Source organism: Piliocolobus tephrosceles, chromosome 17, assembly GCF_002776525.5.
Source record: "Piliocolobus tephrosceles isolate RC106 chromosome 17, ASM277652v3, whole genome shotgun sequence".
Classification (NCBI taxonomy): domain Eukaryota; kingdom Metazoa; phylum Chordata; class Mammalia; order Primates; family Cercopithecidae; genus Piliocolobus; species Piliocolobus tephrosceles.
In genome coordinates, this window is record NC_045450.1 from 20,468,292 (window position 1) to 20,481,241 (window position 12,950).

The following is a 12,950-nucleotide window of genomic DNA, read 5'->3' on the forward strand; positions in this document are numbered from 1 at the left end:
CAGCCTGGATGACAGAGCCAGACTGTCTCAAAAAAAAAAAAAAAAAAGAAAAGAAAAAGAAAAAAAGCCGGGCACGGTGGCTCACACCTGTAATCCTAGCACTTTGGGAGGCTGAGGCAGTTGATCAGTTGAGGTCAGGAGTTAGACCAGCCTGACCAACATGGTGAAACCCCATCTCTACTACAATACAAAAATTAGCCAGGCGTAGTGGCGGATGCCTGTAATCTCAGCTACTTGGGAGGCTGAGGCAGGAGAATTGTTTGAACCCTGGAGGCGGAGGTTGCAGTGAGCTGAGACCGCGCCACTGCACTCCAGCCTGGGCAACGAGGGTGAAACTCCAGAAGGAAGGAAGGAAGGAAGGAAGGAAGGAAGGAAGGAAGGAAGGAAGGAAGGAAGGAAGGAAGGAACCAGTTTGAATGTATCCTTTCAGATCTTTTCCTGTGCAAATATATAGGTGAATGAAAACTCGAAGCCCTGATGTGTCCCACCCTCATCCTGGGGCTGGCTTTGCACGGGGTAAGAGAGGAACATGCTATCTAAAAGAAGAGTGGGAGCTGAGTGTGGTGGCTCATGCCTGTAATCCCCCGCATTTTGGGGGGCCGAGCCAGGTAGATTACCTGAGGCAGGAGTTCGAGACCAATCTGGCCAACATGGTGAAACCCTGTCTCTACTAATAGTACAAAAAATTAGCTGGATGTGGTGGCAGGTGTCTGTAATCCCAGCTACTTGGGAGGCTGAGGCAGGAGAATTGCTTGAACCTGGGAGACAGAGGTTGCAGTGAACTGAGATCGCACCACTGCACTCCAGCCTGGGTGACAGAGCAAGACTCTGTCTCAAAACAAATACACAAATAAATTAATTTAATTAAATACATACAAGAAGAGTGGTGTCTTCTCACTTCCTCAAGTCTTTCTTTTTTTTTTTTTTTTTAATTTTTTATTTTTTATTATACTTTAAGTTCTAGGTGTAGCTACAGGTAGGCCATCCAGATGGATCTGTGTTGGGCATTTCTCATATCCAGTAGGCCCAGGACCTCTGAGCCAAGGAGGTAAAACACACAACCCAAGCCCACTGTGCGCAGGGAATTTGGACAGTTAACACTTTAGAAACCAGACCCTTCCTATGGTGCGGACGGCCAGTGCAGCTCTTCAGCCCCGCCCTGAGCCAATGGGAGGATTATACCTGTCTTGTTGCAGTTGGGAACAGCCACGTGACTGTGACTGTAAGAGCTGGGGCTCTATCACCATGGTGAGGTAGAAACACCATAACACCATGAGTCTTTTTGTGTGTGTGTGACAGCTTTATTGCTGTTATAATTGCTGACATAATTCACTCATTCTTTTTCTTTTTTTTTTCTTTTTGAGATGGAGTCTCTCTGTCACCCAGGCTGGAGTGCAGTGGTGCGACCTCCCGAGTAGCTGGGATTTCAGGCACACGCCACCACACCTGGCTAATTTTCGTATTTTTAGTAGAGACAGAGTTTCACCATGTTATCGCCAGGAGTTCGAGACCAGCCTGGCCTCAAGTGATCCGCCCACCTTGGCCCCTCAAAGTGCTGGGATTACAGGCATAAGCCACCACCTGGCCTACTGCATTTTAATTATGCATTCATCAGTCGTTTAGATTTTAGATTGTTTTCACGTTTTGCCTATTATGAATAATATTCCTGTGAACATTCGTGTGTAAGTTTTTGTGTGGACATGTGTTTTCATTTCTGCTAGGATTTGAATTTCTGGGTTACATGGTAACTTCATGTTTAATTTTTTTAAGAATTGCCAAACTGTTTGCCATTCCCACCAGCAGTGTATGAGAGTTCTAGTTTCTCTACATCCTTGCCAACATTTGCTATTATCTGAGATTTTGATTATAGTCATGCTAGTGGGTAGTGGGTGTGTTTTGATTTGCTTTTTTTGGTCACCCATGCTGGAGTGCAGTGGTGCAGTCATAGCTCACTGCAGCCTCCAGCTCCTGGGCTCAAGCAATCCTCCCACCTCAGCCTGTCGAGTAGCTGGGACTACAGGCACACACCACTGAACCTGGCTAATTTTTCTATTTTTTTTGTAGAGATGAGGGTCTTGTTATGTTGCTTTTGCTGAGCTCTTGGGCTCAAACAGTCATCCCACCTCAGCCTCCCAAAGTGCTAGGATCTCGGGCTTGAGCCACAGTGCCTGGCCTTGCATTTTCTTAGTGGCTAATGACGTTGAGCACCTTTTCATGTCCTTATTGGCCATTTGTATATCTTTGGAGGAATATCTATTCCAATCTTTGGCCCATTTTTAAATTGGGGTATGTATCTTTTCATTATTGTGTTGTAACAGTTCTTTACATATTCTAGCTGCAAATCCCTTATCAGATATGATTTGCAAATTTTTTTTTCCCCATTCTCTGGTTGTCTTTTCACTTTCTTTTTGTTTGTGGTTGGTTTTTGTTTTTTGAGACAAGGTCTTACTCTGTCCCTCAGGCTAGAGTGTAGAGGCGGGATCTTGGCTCACTGCAACCTCTGCCTCCCAGGTCCAAGCGTTCTTCCCACCTCAGCCTCCTGAGTAGCTGGGACCATAGAGGCAAGCCACCACATCCGACTAATTTTTGTAGTTTTTATAAAGATGAGGCTTCACTATTTTGCCCAGGCTGGTCTCGAATTCCTGAGCTCCAGCAATCTGCCCACCTCAGCCTCCCAAAGTACTGTGATTACTGGCGTGAGCCACTGTGCCTGGCCTTTTTCATTTATTCATTTAATTTTTAGAGACAGGGTCTCACTCTGTTGCCCAGACTGAAGTACAGTGGCATGATCACAGCTCACTGCAGTTTCAAACTACTGGGCCCAAGGGATCCTCCTGCCTCAGCCTCCTGAGTATCTGGGACTTCAGGCACGCACCGCCACACCTGGGTTTTTTGTTTTTTGTTTTTTGTTTTTAGTGTTTTATTTTAAAGACAGGGGTCTTGCTATGTTGCTGAGGCTGGTTTTGAACTCCTGACCCCATTGATCCTCCTGTCTTGGCCTCCCAAAGCTCTGACATTACATGTGTGAGCCACCTTGCCCGGCTTTGAGTAATTTTATTTTACTGCAGTAGACATCTCCTTGAAGGCAAGTGTTTCCCCCAATTCCTAGCACCCTATTTGGCACACAATAGGAGCTTAATAAATATTTGCCATAAGAATGAATGCTCAGAAACTCCACTATTACATCCTATCTGCTCAACAACTCCCTGGAAAAGAGAGATTTTCTTTTTATGGTTACTATAAAAGGCCCAGATTAGTATTTCATTGGCCTAACTTGGATCACATGCTCATCCCTGAACCAATAAATGGGGCTGAAGGGATGAAATATGCTAATTGGCCAGCTCTGGTCACGTGTCCATTTTTGGAGCCAGTGGAGTGGGGAGGGCTATTTTCCTGAATTGAGAATAGTGTGAACTGGTTCCCTGAAGACTAACCAAGCCGCTAATGCAAAGCAGGACACTCCTGCTGGGCAGGCAAAAATGACAGAGGCTCAGAGAAGTAAAATAATTTGCCCGAGGGCCATAGAGCTTTAAGCAGTAGCGTCTTTTTTTTTTTTTTTTTTTTTTTTTTTTTTTTCAATCTTGCTTTGGGCTTGGACAGACTAGTTCAGCATCTTTGATCTTCCCTTCCTGCCTGTGTGCCCCAGGGTCAGAATTCTAGGTGCAATTTTGTCTTTTGCCAAAAACCGGAGTTTACTCTCTTGGGGGGTTGTAAATAAGGAAAAAAGTTATTTGAAGAGCCTGAACTTTGAAATCAGAGAAGTCTGGATTTTAGTGCTGGCTCTGCCTTTTCTAGCTGCCTCACCTGGCGCATGTTATTATCTCTGTACGTCTCAGTTTTGTTCCTTTTTATTATTTTTGTTTGTTTGTTTTTGTTTTTTTGCGACGGAGTCTCACTCTTTCACCCAGGCTGGAGTACAGTGGCACGATCTCGGCTCACTGCAACTTCTGCCTCCAGGATTCAAGCGATTCTCGTGCCTCAGCCTCTAGAGTAGCTGGGACTACAGGCGCGCCCTGCTACTTTTTTGTATTTTTAGTAAAGATAGGGTTTCACCATGTTGGCCAGGCTTATCTCGAACTCCTGGCCTCAAGAGATCTGTCGGCCCCGGCCTCCCAAAGTGCTGGGAAGATGGAATGAGAGAAATCCCTCAATAAATGTCACTCACTGTTACTACTTTTATATCTAGAATGTGTGGAATTTCTAAAATTTCACTAAAAGTATCTAGAAGGACCTAATATCAAAGTGTTCACAGCAGTTACTAGTTTTAATTCGTTTTCTTCTTTATACCGTATCCCCTCTACCACTCATGCCACAGGTATGAAGCATCGTGTGCCACCCAGGCCCTGTGTCAAGAGTTAGGAATAACTAGAGAAGATACTAATTTTAAAACTACACAAATAATTGCAATCGTCACACGTGCCTGTTTTTACAAAGCAGAAATCAGGAAAAACAAAGTATTTCCGATAAAACATATTTTAAGGTTACGTACAGAGATGTATACAAACAAGCGATGGGCTTGGATCACTAGTGATTTTGGAAAGGACAGGAATATAGGAACTAAGCGAGGAGCAGGCGAGAGAGGCCGGAGACGACGGAAGTTGGTCATTCCCTCGAATTGCTCCCTCGCTGCCGGATGCTAGGCCAGCCTTGAGCAGGAGAACCGGACACTGTGTACTCAGCGGGGGGAGTCAGGACTTAGCGCTAACCATTGCACCTGGGGCTGGGAGCCAGCGCCGGAGCCAGGTGGCCCGCTCGGCGGCTGCAGACGCTGTGACGGCCACCTGGGGGCGGCCACGTGAGCGCCACGCCGTGCGCCCGCCAGGCCAGCCCCGCCCCTGCCCGCCTGCTTCTGCTCAACCTAGCCCAGCCCTAGCTCCAGCCTCAGCTCCCCTCCTTCTCGGATCCAGCGCCCGCACTCCCGTCCCTGCAGCCATCCGAGTCCCGCTCGCTGTAGCCTGCACGCGAGTCCCTGGCACGCGCCTCCCGCATCCCGGGATCGTCCTAGCGGCCCCCGCGCCCTTCCTGGGATCACTCCGGCGGCCCCGAGCCCCGGGATCGGTCCATCTGCCCCGTGTGGCCCCGGCTGCGTGCCCGGAGCGCCAGCCAGCGCGCCCCGCTCTCCGCTCCCCGGCACTCTCGGGGGGCCCGCCCGCCCTGCACCCTGGAGCTCCGGGCCGCAAGCCTCTGCCAGCTCCTCTGGATCCTTGCGGCCGTGAGCAGCGGCTGCCGCGCCTGTCTGCCCGAGGGAGGTAGGTGTGGACGGCGGCCGCCAAGGCTGTGGGGGGCTGGGAGCGGACTCGGCAGGCGTCTGGAGCGTGCTGGGTCTGGGCCTGGGAATGGGGCCGGAGAAGGCATGGAAGGAGAGTGTGGGGGCGCTTCTCCTCTGGTTGTTAAACTCTCTGGGGCTCAGTGCTTGCTTTGGTGAAATGGGGAAGTTGTGCGGATTAACGGCGATGTGGATATGGAAAGCAATTGGCAAGCAATGGGCGGTGATCTGGCTGCAAGTGACAGATAGTTTGGGGGCCTCTGCCCGAGGCGCCCTCGGGGCCCCTAGGAGGGTGGGCGTATCGCTGCCTTCCTGTCCCCTGCAGGGCTCAGAGCCGCATCCCCCACCCTTTCCCCTGACCTAGAGGCATGCGTCAGCCCGAATTCCCGGAACCTCCAGGACTGTGTAGACGCGCCCTTGCAGCATTGTTGGCTGCGGGAGTTCGCTTGTTGGCAGGCGCCGCTGACTTGTGCGCCAAGGGGCTGGGCATGAATAAGCCGGTGGCCGCGCAGGGGTGGGGGCCTCCTGGGTAAGCCCCGGCCTAGATCGCCCGGCCTGGGGGATTTCGGGGAACCAGCCCAGCTGCGCCCTGAGTGTGACAGATGGGCCACATAGGGAAGTGAGATCTGCCCAGAGGGACGGTCCCAGGGAGCCCGACCTCTGGGACCTCGGTGGTGGGCGCTTCTTCAGCCAGGAAAGCAGGAAACACTAGGGCTGGAGTCCTGGGTTGGAATTCTAGCTCATTTGTGCTCTCTGGCCCTCGGTTTTCTCATCGGTAAAATGGATACAGTATTAGTATCTACCACTTGGTGTCCTTGGAAAAAGTAGATGAGTATGTATATGTCAGGTACTTGAAACAGTGCCTGGCACACAGTGTGATAGTCTGTGGCCCCAGGAGACATCTGATGGCCGAGGGCCCTATGGTCGAGGGCCCTGGACAGGCTGTGAAGTCGCAGAGAATTGAGCCACCTAGTCTATCCTAATGTTTTTACCGAGGAGGAAACCGAGGGTCAGAGTGATCCCCAGGCCCACAGAAGCTCCCTAAGAGGAAACCAGTCACATAAACAGATTCTAAAAAGCGAGATGGAGTAAATGGGACTACAGAGCAAACAGGTGGGAGCTGAGAATGCCCACTGTGTGTGTAAAGGGGAGAGGGTGATGGGAGAAGGCTTTCTGGAGCAGGTGATGTTTAAGCTGAGCTGGGAAGAGGCAGGTGGAAGGAAGGTAGAGTTCAGAGACGGCGTATGCAAGTGTCTTCCTTCTCTGTGGCCTCCACAGCACCCGATGTTCATTCCTTTGTTCAGCTATTAATTCAACAAATACAGTAAAACCTCTCAACGACATGAATTTCAGTGTAACATGGCTGGGATTGGCGTCCGCCCTCCTCTCAGCCCCGTTTCTCAAAGAAGTGGGTGCGCTCCGAAGTTCTTACCCTCTGCAGGGGAATGGGGAGGCCAGAAGTCAGAACTGAGATGATCACAGTTTACACATATTGGTGTACATTTTAAGAGCTACCGGTTTTTTGGGCGAGGGGCACGGTGGCTCAGGCCTGTAATCTCAGTACTTTGGGAGACTGAGGCGGGTGGATCACTTGAGGTCAGGAGTTTGAGACCAGCCTGGGCAACATAGAGCAGCACCATTTCTACTAAAAATACAAAAATTAGCTGGGCATGTAGGCATGAGCCTGTAATCCCAGCTACTCGGGAGGCTGAGGCAGGAGAATCGAGAATCGTTTGAACCCAGGAGGCATAGGTTGCAGTGAGCTGAGATGTCACCACTGTACTCCAGCCTGGGCAGCAAAGCGAGACTCTGTCTCAAAAAATAAAATAAGAAAGATCCGACCGGGTGCGGTGGCTCAAGCCTGTAATCCCAGCACTTTGGGAGGCCGAGACAGGCGGATCACTAGGTCAGGAGATCGAAACCATCCTGGCTAACCCGGTGAAACTCCATCTCTACTAAAAAATACAAAAAAACTAGCCGGGCGAGGTGGCGGGCGCCCGTAGTCCCAGCTACTCGGGAGGCTGAGGCAGGAGAATGGCGTAAACCCGGGAGGCGGAGCTTGCAGTGAGCTGAGATCCGGCCACTGCACTCCAGCCTGGGCGACAGAGCGAGACTCCGTCTCACAAAAAAAAATAAATAAGAAAGATCCACCATTTTTTTCTTGTGCTTTTTGTAACTGTACAGTACTTTTTGGCTGATTAAGGATATATCACTGGCTGGGTGCCGTGGCTCATGCCTGTAATCCCAGCCACTCTGGGAGGCCGAGGCGGGAGGATTGCTTGAGCCCAGAAGTTCAAGACCAGCCTGGCTGACAGGGTGAAACCCGGTCTCTATTTAAAATTTTTAAAAAATCGCTGATTTGCTTTTAAAACATTTTACTGTATTATGTGGTAGAGAAAGCTATGGGTCAGCAGTATCCACGTTCTCATCCTCCTGGGGCGCTCCCTGGATGAATTTTCCCAGGTGCCCTTACCATTCAGTAGGGCCACAAGGCTGAGTTTTCGCTGATGAAACGTGTCCATTTCAAGCCTCGACTCTAAAAACCTCTCTCTTTCCTCACTTGTTGGACAAGTCAAGGGGACTTTGAAGGCCTAGAGGAGGGCAGAGCCTCAAGCCAGAAGGAGCATTTTTTGTTTTTTGTTTTTGAGATGGAGCCTTGTTTTGTCACCCAGGCTGGAGTGCAGTAGCGCGATCTCAGCTCACTACAACCTCTGCCTCCCAGGTTCAGGTGATTCTCCTGCCTCAGCTTCCTGAGTCTGAGCTGGGACTACAGGCGCATGCCACCATGCCCAGCTGATTTTTGTATTTTTAGTAGAGATGGGATTTCACTGTGTTGGCCAGGCTGGTCTCAAACTCCTGACCTCACGTGATCCATCCGCCTCTTTCTAGTGCTGGGATTACAGGCGTGAGCCACCGCGCCCACCCGGGAAGCCCCGGAAGGGTGTCTTTAGGGTTGTTGTCTTGCTGTGGGAGAGTCCCCAAAGCAGTCTCGTTCCATCTTTGGCAGGGTTGGTGTCTGGTTGCCGGGACTCTGGGAGCTGTGCAAAGAAAGCCAAGGGTGAACAGCAGAAGCTTGGACTTGTTCAAGCTCATTCTCCGGGATTCACTATTTCTGGTCCAGTTCTTACACCTGAAGCAGAACAACTGAATGATCAGGGCTATAGCCAAAGTAATAACAGCTGGTTGAACTAATTTAAAAGAATCACATGTTTTTTGTTGAGGAAGATTGGTTCTGCTGACCTAAAAGCTGCAGGTCATTACCCCAATGAACTGAGAAGGCTCCTAGAAGGTGGTTAGAGTGATGACCTTGTCTACACCTGGGATGAAGGCGGCCTGGGCCTTAAAGTGTTGCTGGATCAAATGCTTGCAGCCAAGGCTGATGAGCACAAGCAAGGAGGTTTCTTTTTTGTTTTGTTTTGAGACAGGGTCTTGCTCTGTCACACAGGCTGGGGTGCAGTGGCACGGTCACAGCTCACTGCAGCCTGGAATTCCTCAGCTCAAGTGATCCTCCTGCCTCTCAGCCTCCCAAGTAGCTGGGACTACAGACATGAGCTACCACCACGCCTGGCTAACTTTTAATTTTAGTGTAGAGATGGGGTCTCACTCTGTTGCCCAAGCTGGGCTTGAACTCTGGGCTCAAGCAATTCTTCTGCCTCGGCCTCCCAAAGTGTTAAGATCACAGGCATGAGCCGTGCCCAACCATAAGAAGGCTTCACACAAAGGAAGGAATGAGTCACTAACACGCTGATGATAAAGCAGAAGATAACAGTCCCCCCCACAACCCCCAAAGTCCCAGGGCTGTGGGACTCCTAGAGAAGCATTTCAAATGGCTGCAGAGTCAGAGGGTGGATGGCGTTCTGTTCTCCAGCTGTGAAGCTTTCGAGATCTAGCAAGGACTAGCAAGCCAGAGGAAGCACCCGGAAGTAGGTGGCTAAACTGAAGAAAATTGCCCTAGGCCAGTGTTTCTTTAACTTCAGTGTATACCAGCATCCCCAGGAGGACTTGCTTACACTTTGATTGCTGGACCCGTCCCCAGAGTTTAATTTAGTAGGTCTGTAGTGAGGCTTGAGAATTTGCATTTCCAGCAAGTTGCCAGGTGAGGCTGCTGCAGTGGCTCTGCGGCAGCTGGTCCCATACTTTTAGAAGCGCTGGTTAAGGAAGTGATGACTGCGTTGAAAGCCCTGGATTCAGCCCGCACCAGCTTCAAACCTAACTCTAGTCATGTGATTTGCGGCAAGTCACATAACCTCTCTGTTCCTTAGTTTTCTCATCTGTAGAGTGAAGCTAAGAGCGACTACCTTCTGGGGTTCAGGGGAGGCTTCCTGGAGGAGATGGCATCTCAGCTGAGACCTGAGGGATGAGCAGACAAGTTGGCCAGGGGATGGATAGGGAGAACAGGCTGGGGTGTGTACCAGACAGAAGGCATAGCATGTTCAGAGCCCAAGGAGGAAGGAGCACATGCCTTCTAGGGAGCTGAGAGGAGTTATGTAGCAAGTGCTTTGTAAGTGATACTGAAATGCCACCAGTCTGTTCTGGGGAGGATTGCAGTGGAGAGGAAGCCAACCAGGGTATGGAAAACGGATTGCTAGATGGGCTGAGACATGGTACAAGTTATTTGTGCTCTTCTTTCATTGGCCAGAATGCAGTCACATGACCTTACCTAGCTGCAAGGGATGCTGGGAAACGTAGTCCCTGGCCTGGCAGGGGAGAAAGGATTCCTGGAGGAAAGAAAGCCAGCTCTCTGTGCCACTGTGGTTTTCAGGTCCCCTCTCTCACATCTTCTCCACCTTGCTCACTTTGCTCTGCTCTGTTGGGTGAATGAATTTTACAGATGAAGAAGCTGAGGTTCAGAGAGGTTAAGTACTTTCCCCGGCATTCCTCAGCTGATTGTGGCAGGGCCAGGAATTGAATTCATCCCAAAGGCCTTGTTTGGCTAGATCTGGTTTTGGTGCTTTTCAGATCCTCCATGAGCCAGTCTTTCCCACTACAGCCTCAGCCATGTCATTGGACTAAGTAACTCCTATGTGGTTACAACACAGTAGTTTTTTGTTTTTTGTTTGTTTGTTTGTTTATTTGCGGACGTCTGGGGGCAGGGGGATAGAGTCTTGCCCTGCTGCCCAGGCTAGAGTGCAGTGACACAGTCTTGGCTCACTGCAGCCTCTGCCTCCTTGGTTCAAGTGATTCTCGTGCTTCAGCCTCCCAAGTAGCTGGGACTATACAGGTCGTGCACCACCACGCCTGGCTAATTTTTAAATTTTTGGTAGAGATGGGGTTTCGCCACGTTGCTCAGGCTGGTCTCGAACTCCTCGCCCCAAGCGATCTGCCTGCCTCGGCCTCCCAAAGTCCTGGGATTACAGGGGTCAACCACCGTGCCCAGCCACAACACAAAAGTCCTTCTGTTTCTCTATTATATCAGCAGGAAGCTGCAGCTTTTCTTCACTTATTCGTTCATTCATGCAGCATGCACTTGTGCATTTATGGTGTGTGCCAGGCATTGTGCTTTGGGCTGGGAGCTGCAGAGGAACAAGACACGGTCCCTTTTGTTCAAGACACTCACATGGTCTGGCCACCGAGAGGGCTGGGCACACAGAGTTCATGTGAGAAGTGAGACGTGCTGTATCCCTGAGCTCACCCACCAGGAGTACAGAGTGTACCGTGGACACGCAGAGGGTGCCCAGCAAGTGATTAAACATGACAATTCAAGCTCCCTTGTGCATTTTGCTAATCAAAGCTATAATTATGATATTTTGTGTTTCATATTCTGAAATGCAGTTTTCAGATTCCTGAAACAATAAAATAGCCCTTGCACGATGACAGTTTTATATGCAGAAAACACAGTGTACTGCAATGACATTTTTACGAGCCTTTAGCAGAGCAAATGATGACGTATCTCTGGCTTCTGCAGCAGGTTGCTGTTTACGTCGGTTAAGTTAGTTGATTTCTCTGTCTCTTTTTTCTTTTTTTTTTTTTGTTTTTGAGACAGAGTCTTGCTCTGTCACCCAGGCTGGAGTACGGTGGCACGATTTCGGCTCACTGCAACCTCCGCCTCCCAGGTTCAAGCGATTCTTCTGCTTTGGCCTACTAAGTAGCTGGGATTACAGGGGCACACCACCACACCCAGCTAGTTTTTGTATTTTTAGTAGAGGTGGGGTTTTCACCATGTTGGTCAGGTCTCCAACTCCTGACCTCGTGATCCACCCGCCTCGGCCTCCTGAAGTGCTGGGATTACAGGCGTGAGCTACTGCACCCGACCTTGTCTGTCTCTTTATGGTATGTGGGGAGATTTGTTTTTAAAGGGAAAAGGGGAAGAGAGGGTTGGGGAGGGCTCCTTAAAATTATACCAGAGGCCGGACACAGCGGCTCACACCTGTAATTCCAACACTTTGGGAGGCTGAGGCTAGAGGATCACTTGAGCCCAGGAATTCGAGGATGCAGTGGGCTATGATTATGCCAATGGACTCCAGCCTGGACGAGAGAGCAAGACACCCACCCAGTCTCTTAGAAAAGAAAAGGAGAGGCCAGGCACGGTGGTTTATGCCTGTAATCCCAGCACTTTGGGAGGCTGAGATGGGCGGATCACCTGAGGTCAGGAGTTCAAGATCAGCCTGGGCGACATGGTGAAACCCCGTCTCTACTAAAAATACAAAAATGAGCCAGTTATGGCGGCACACACCTGTAATCCCAGCTACTCAGGAGGCTGAGGCACAAGAATCACTTGAACCCGGGAGGTGGAGGTTGCAGAGCCAAGATTTAGCCACTGCGGTCCGACCTGGGCCATAGAGTGAGACTCCATCTCAAAAAACAAAAGAAAGAAATTCCAGCAGATTCATTCTAGAGCTGGGTTTCTCAGCCTCAGCACTGACATTGGGCCAGATCTTCTTCATTGTAGGGTACTGTTCTATTTATTTTAGGATGTTTAGCAGCATCCCTGGCCTCTATCCACTAGAGGCTAGTTGCACCCCTAGAGTTGCAACAACCAAAAATGTCTCTAGACGTTGCCAAATGTCCCTTGAGGGAGCAAAATTGCCCAAGGTTGAGAGCCGCTGTTCAGGACTTTGTTTCCGATTGCTGCTGTAACAAATTGCTGCAATTACTTAGCGGCTTTAAAACAACAAACTTATTATCTTATAGTTCCTGGAGATCAGAAGTTCTAAAATCTAGGAGTCAGCATCGTTGTGTTCCTTCTGGAGGCCCCAGGAGAAAATCAGTTTCTCTGTCTTGTCTAGATTCTAGAGGCTGTCCTCATTCCTTGGGCTCCTGGCCCCTCTCTCCATCTTTGAAGCCACACCTTTCTGTCTTTGGTCACACCTCTTCCTCTAACTCTGACCCTTCTACCTCCTTTTTCTTTTTTGGAGACGGAGTCTTGCTCTGTCACCCAGACTGGAGTACAGTGGAGCGATCTTGGTTCACTGCAAGCTCTGCCTCCCGGGTTCACGCCCTTCTCCTGCCTCAGCCTCCTGAGTTCTGGGACTACAGGTGCACGCTGCCACGCCTGGCTAATTTTTTTGTATTCTTAGTAGAGACGGGGTTTCACCGTGTTAACCAGGATGGTCTTGATCTCCTGACGTGGTGATCCGCTCGCCTCGCCCTCTCAAAGTGCTGGCATTACAGGCGTGAGCCACCGCGCCTGGCCTTCTCTGCCTCCTTTTTATGAGGATCCTTGTGATTACACTGGGCTCACAGG

General features: G+C 50.1%; 1 protein-coding gene across 1 annotated transcript in view; it reads left to right on the plus strand.

Moving 5' to 3' along the window:
• The first annotated feature begins 4,694 nt into the window (after positions 1-4,694).
• EEF2K (eukaryotic elongation factor 2 kinase) overlaps positions 4,695-12,950 on the plus strand; it is an 81,164-nt gene continuing 72,908 nt past the window's right edge. The window contains exon 1 of the mRNA XM_026455365.1: positions 4,695-5,249. The gene's annotated coding sequence lies outside the window, so the exon portion shown is untranslated. The remainder of the gene's footprint in view (positions 5,250-12,950) is intronic.